Below are 6,236 nucleotides of genomic sequence, written 5' to 3'. Positions count from 1 at the left end.
GTGGCCAAGTGTTAACACAGTGAACTGTAATGTAAAACATGTAAAGATCCTGGCTTCCAGAGTTATTGGAAGTTTTCACTCTAACCACTCTGCTTCCTTAAGCAGCTCTATTTTCTTTACAATATGCACTTATATTTTAATGTACATGGAAGAACTAAAGCATTCCCCTCTCCCCATCAAAACTAATTCTGTGCCTTCTCTGGAAGAACACAGAGAGGCCAACGAGGGATTGACACGGACTCTTTCAGAAATGGCAATCTCACCTCTGAACAGCAAATCTCACACTCCAGGCAAAAGCAGGGCCAGCAAGGCACAGCTGGGTACCACATGAGCAGGTGAAGAAGTGATGGTGAGATTTCTGATGACAACCTGGTGTCCAAAAGACAGACTGTCTCACTGCGAGGCTCTCGTTTGCATCTGTAATGGATTTAGGGATTTGTAGAGGTAGTTTCAAAGATATTCAAGCAGGTGCAATGTGTATGTTGGAATGGCCTGACTGAGTGTAGGAGCAATAATGGGAATATGAAGCAGCACAAAGAAAGGTAACAGCATGTGCTTAGCAGAACATGAGATAAAGAGTGCAAGAAATAAACTGGCAGTCTCTACAGAAGAACAATGCAATGGAATACCTTGCATTGACAGTCCATTTGGAAAAATCTTTGTCACTATACTTAATTATTCAGAAGAGTTTAAAATAGTTCAGGGATTATTTATTCAGTATCTACCTGCCAGGATGGGAGCTGAGAGTTTTGCAATTCTTCAAGACCTTATTATCCTAAAAGCACAAAACACAGTCCTAAATTAATGAAAATTAGCTCCTGCTACAGCCCTGGACCTGTAGTCACAATTCTGATTTCTTGTGAGTACTTGCTGGAATAGACCTCACACTCAGACAGAAAACCAGGTGTGAGAGGTGGAGTAACTTCCATTTCTTGGAACAAAAATGCCAAAACTTCATTTAGGCTGGGTGTTTCTCAAGCCTTTTTAAGGCAAACAAATGTTACTCGGTTTTAGGGTCTACAGAGCACACTGGAGCAATCCACCATGGAGTATCAGCCTGACTGTTACCACACTGATTACCCTCCAGAGCAAAGTAGGCCATGGAGGCCTTGTTTCACTTCCACACAGTACAAGTTTAGTATCAAATTTTCTGTATGCTACTGTGAACTGTTCTGCTTTTTCTTCCCCACCCCATGGCTGCACAGCAACTTGTCCTTCAACTGTATTTCCCAGCATAACTACTTCAATTCACATTACTGGCTGCTACTTTGATTTAAAAATATTACAAGACTTCCAGTTAGTGAGAAGAAAAACCAGTAATTCAAAAACAGAGTTTTTTCAGCCATGGCAGGTGGCAGAATTTGTTCTTCTCTGTAACGGAGCTTAATCCCAAACCCTCTCTTCTTCCTGTCTGATTTAAACCATTGTTCTTTTCAGTTGGATACAGCCCTTGATAGCTGTTGGACAAAAGCTGATGACATCCATAACTGCCAGATAGCTCTCCTCTCTCTAATAGCCACAGAATTATCATCCAGGCATGGAAAAAGGCAAACATCAGCTTGTATGAGATTGTTCTACATTGTTTCTAAATTAGTGCTCTGCAATTTAAAAACTAATTCTCCTATCATCCATTTCATCTTTATCTGTTTGCCAGCTCAGAGGTTAAATGAAGCAAAATATCATGTTACCTTCCTTTAAATTTAGAAAAGGAAAACATATGGGGTTGTGAAAAAGAGAGGCACAGTCCTCAGATATTTTAAACTACGAAAATATTGTAAAATAACCAATTATTGTCATGTTAAAATACATGTTTGAACACAAAACTCCCAGATAACTAATGACCAGAATATTGTAACAATTACTTCTGTTCTAAAACATTTTTTGAAAACTGTGACGAAAAATTCAGACAAAAGAAAGTACTAATAATCATTTGCACGTTTGCCTTAAGTTTAACTCACTTCCTTCTCTATCACTCTTCCTGTCTGAGCTTTAAGAAAGAAAAGCATTTTTTCTCCATTCCAATACAATCCTGAATAGCAAATTAACAGCTTAAAAATTGCAATTATTACTTACTGAGATTGTGCAAATGCTGGTGTCTCCATTCTCTTTTTCCATGAGATTACTAACAAGAACATTACCTGTCTGTCTCCAAATAACAGACAGTAAGGACCCCATAAAAAATGATCAATTGGATTATCCAGTTTTCACACTTCATTTTGTAGAATTACTCCCTTCCTGTACAATTTTCAGCGATGTTTAACCAGCTCCCAAATGGCTCACAGTGTCCACTTTGCTTAACTAGCTACAATTTTTCCCAAAATCTAATTGTTCCAGCAAAATTTTCCTGACATATAACTCAAACCTCTCTTTTTCTCGGTGTTTCTATATGAAATGGGAGGCCAGCAGTTCATTTCTGAGTAAACACAGTGACAAAAACACCTGCAGAGAGACAAGAGCTCCAACAGCTGAGCTGAGAGAAGCTACTTCACTGATGTTTAATAGAATGTGTCACCCAAAAGCACTGGGAAAGAGATAATTCATCACAACTCGTATACTCAGGCCATAATCAGGACCAAAATCTTCAATATTTTCTCATAAAAATAGTGTGACTCAAACATATCTGCATTATCTGCAAGCTTTAAAGCTCCTGTTTTGTTGATCAGCAAGCCTGTCGATTGGCTAGTCCCTAAATTCTTATATTTATTTTCACTCTTTAAACACAGCATATACCTGGGTTTGGTGCTTTCTGAAAGAAGTTTTCTCTTTACTTGGTTGTAAGATCAGAAATGTTCTAGTGAGTTGTTGTCCATTTTTGTCTATGGTATTTCTTGCTTTGCTCACGAAAAACAAAGTAAGGAGCAATTCTGTTATGAAGCAAAGACTCCTCAGAGCACAGGTATGGGAATGCCATTTATTACTGTAAAAACAGGGAACAAGAACAACTGCATGTCCCCAGTTTCAGTGCCTGTGCAGAGGTTTAGGTACAGTTGGTCCTCTCTCAAGTGTGATCACTATTTTAATGATTCCATTATTCTTCTTTAACCACATTTACCTGTTTTTGACATGGGCACTGCAGCACTGATATCCAGAGATGAAGACTGGAGCCCATAGATGCTGCTGGGGATAATCTTTCCACAAACTATCAATCTGGTTTTGCCACTATGAGGACTTATGGTATCACTTCCTATTTGGCAAGACAATACTAGCATTCATTATATCCATTTACACCAGCAACAGCCATTTTTGAGAGACTTCAGGATCAGTTTCTGATGGATTAGCTGTAATATTAGATCAGATGCAGAATGTTTGAAGTTTAAAAGCATTATTCCAATTTGGTCTTGCAATACATTGTCAAGAATACATTGTTGCAGTATTTCCTCCCAAGTTCCATTAGGGCTGTGGGTTATAATATATTTGTAATTAGAATTGGGACTGTATGTCCGAGGTGCTCTCTTTCTCTCACACAGAGCAGCAGAGAAGGCTGATTTCATACACCAGGCTCCACTCCTGACAAATCCGTGCCTGTCACAGAGGTTTTGTGCAGTGATGGACGGACTCGCACAACGCTGCAGCCAAACACCAAGTTATGACTCTTCATATTTGACATGCTTTCATTTCCTCCTCCTTAGCCCTGCACCCTCAGGGATTCTGCAGATCCACCAGGAGATTTCTCACTTGGAATAGAAAACCCAGGGCCTCCACCTACAAACTCTGTTTATTGGCTGCACTTGGGGTGCCTGCTTGCATTCCACCCTCACCCCTAATCTCTGCTTCACACCCTCACTCAGTCCTAGCAACGTGTCACTACTTTTCCCAGCTTTCCAAAATGCCTTTCTTGCAGTGCCACACGATGTAACAAGAACAACCTGCTCTCCTTGTCCAGTATTTGTGCTCCTTCCCCACTCAAATCCCCCTGCCAGATGCTCATCTGCTACCACATAAAATTTGTCCCTTGTCAAAACTTCTTTTCCCTACCATTATCCCAGCTGTCAAGCTTTGCACTGGCCTATCCCTCCCAATCCATCACCCTGTCCATCTGTTTGTCACACTGCTCTACAGCCGGCCCACGTGTCTTTCCCCACACAAGGCTCATGCCAGACACACACACAAGTGTTTTCTGAAGACACTTTCAAAGCCCTGTGACAAACAATGACTAAAATGGGCTCATACCCATCCTAGAAGGCTCCTTTATTAATTAAGGGACAGAACACACTTCAAGATGTGGAAGCCATTCCTTTAGATACCACTCTCCTGGCAGGAAAACACTGAAGCCCAGACTCTTTGCAGCTTTTCCAGCCAGCAAAGAGGCACCTAAGTCACCAAAAGGATGAGTAAGGCAGAGGGAAAGCTCCAGAACAGATACAAACCAGCTTATTTCTCATTCAATAAATGTTAATATTGAACTTCTTAGATAGAGCAGCCTCTCATATCTTCTGAAGAAAAAAATCTAAACCAAACAAAACCCCAAACGCTGCATTAACTGATATGAAAATATCTGCTACAAGACACTCCTTGGTTCTTGATTAGGGTTTTCTGAGCTACAAACTGGGCTGCCCCTCCAAAGCCCCTCATCATGCTGTGCATGGTGTGCCTGCTGCAGCAGGCTGTCATTCTGGTAGAAAGAAATTCATTCCTGCAGGTCAACGTTCTAAAAGGTGACCACACTTAGTTCCTCATGCAAAACAAAGCAACAAGACAATGACCTCACTTACCCCAGGGTATAAAATGTGAAGACTGGAGAAAAGGCTTTCTAGCTCTCTGGCCTCCGAGACTAGAAAGATTTTGCTCTGTGACCTCTCCAGGTTTTTACCCTTTTAAAGCATGTGCTTGAATTTCCTAGAACACAGCCGATCTGAAACAACAATAAAACATTTTTTCTCCTTATTGCAAACATGCCTGAAGTAATAACCAGTGGAAGTAAACTATCCCTACTGAACCATTTTTGAATGCACATAGCTCAAAAGTAGCCTTTAGCACACTGAGAATTACACAACTGAAAATTCTAAGCCAGCTTTTAAAGGAATAAATGATGTGGAGTTAATAACAGTCAGCAGAAAATGCAGAACAAGCTACTGTACTGAAGCTGTTGCCTTCATAGTACATAAAAGACTCTTTTTTTCTAACGTAAACACCACTGGCACAAAACATCTACTTTGTAGTGCCAGAGAAATACAAAATTCAGTGGCCTGTCTACAAAACCAACCTTGTCATGAAAGTTGTCCTGAACTCGGGGGCCAAACAAAAGCGTAGTTCTTCAGCTCATTGTGAGGAGTGAGGCAGCAAAGGTGGAAAAAAGAAACCAAGTTCCTTTACACTGTGCAACAAGTGCTGCCTGTGAGGAAGAAGGTGACACTGAGCCAGATGAACAGCTGCTACAGGCTGAGACCAAGACTGCAAATCCCAGAAATCAATGGAGGTTACAGGTTTGCAGAATCCTGACAAAAACTGTGGTTTTCAAGCCGTCAAGCACAAGGAAGTTTCCAAAGCATCCCAGCAGTTCCAAGCACATGAAGAGAAACTGTGTCATACGTGTTTTACTCTGCAGGAAAACTTGTATTTGAAACAATGGACTCCTGGGGATCCCCTGTAAGAGCTTCCTAAGGGGAGATGCACAGTCTGCTACATGACTAAAAGCAACACAGCTATGCCCAAGGCTGATAGAACACTGGTCATCTCTTTTGACTCAAGTGCTCATATCTTACAAATATATGCAGATTATACTCATATACAACTGTATGGGAAATAGTTGCTAGAAACAAACTGGTTTCATAAATCAGTTTGCTCAGTGTCTACATAATTTTTGGTTTTGTCCCCAAAATTGCAGAACTGCAGAGAATTTCAAAGCAATTCTGAAAAATGTGAAATGCTTAAGAAACAGCTTAAGATTACCTTTCATCTAGGGGGAGCCGAAATACAAGGAGTACCTATTGTTTGGTGCCATAAAGCTTCACTTTCAGCTCCTTTACACAGCAATTACACCTTAAAAGCACAACACAGGATGTGACACAGCTATAATCAAAAGGGTTAATTCCATCTGCAAGTCATTAGGTACTTGGGTTTTCAAAAAAAATGAATTTTATCAAGAAACCAGCCATTCCACTGCAAGAGCCACCAAACACCCATTATTAATTGCACAGAATTCTATCATCAAGGCCTTGTTTAAAGCTGACCCCAGTCCAGCCAGTGCAAAGTTCTGCTTTGTTTGCCCACACCATGTCTGCAAATCTGCTCTAAGC

General features: G+C 40.7%; 1 long non-coding RNA gene across 1 annotated transcript; it reads right to left on the bottom strand.

The window, feature by feature from the left end:
• Window positions 1-269: 269 nt before the first annotated feature.
• LOC141729054 (uncharacterized) lies at window positions 270-5,978 on the bottom strand. The gene is made up of 3 exons (XR_012580304.1): window positions 5,890-5,978; window positions 4,713-4,852; window positions 270-417 (listed from the first exon to the last, which is right to left on the bottom strand). It is a non-coding gene; the product is annotated as an uncharacterized LOC141729054 (long non-coding RNA).
• Between the last annotated feature and the right edge of the window lie 258 nt (window positions 5,979-6,236).

Source organism: Zonotrichia albicollis, chromosome 5 (genome assembly GCF_047830755.1).
Source record: "Zonotrichia albicollis isolate bZonAlb1 chromosome 5, bZonAlb1.hap1, whole genome shotgun sequence".
Lineage (NCBI taxonomy): Eukaryota > Metazoa > Chordata > Aves > Passeriformes > Passerellidae > Zonotrichia > Zonotrichia albicollis.
This window is presented reverse-complemented; position numbering and strand designations above follow the sequence as displayed.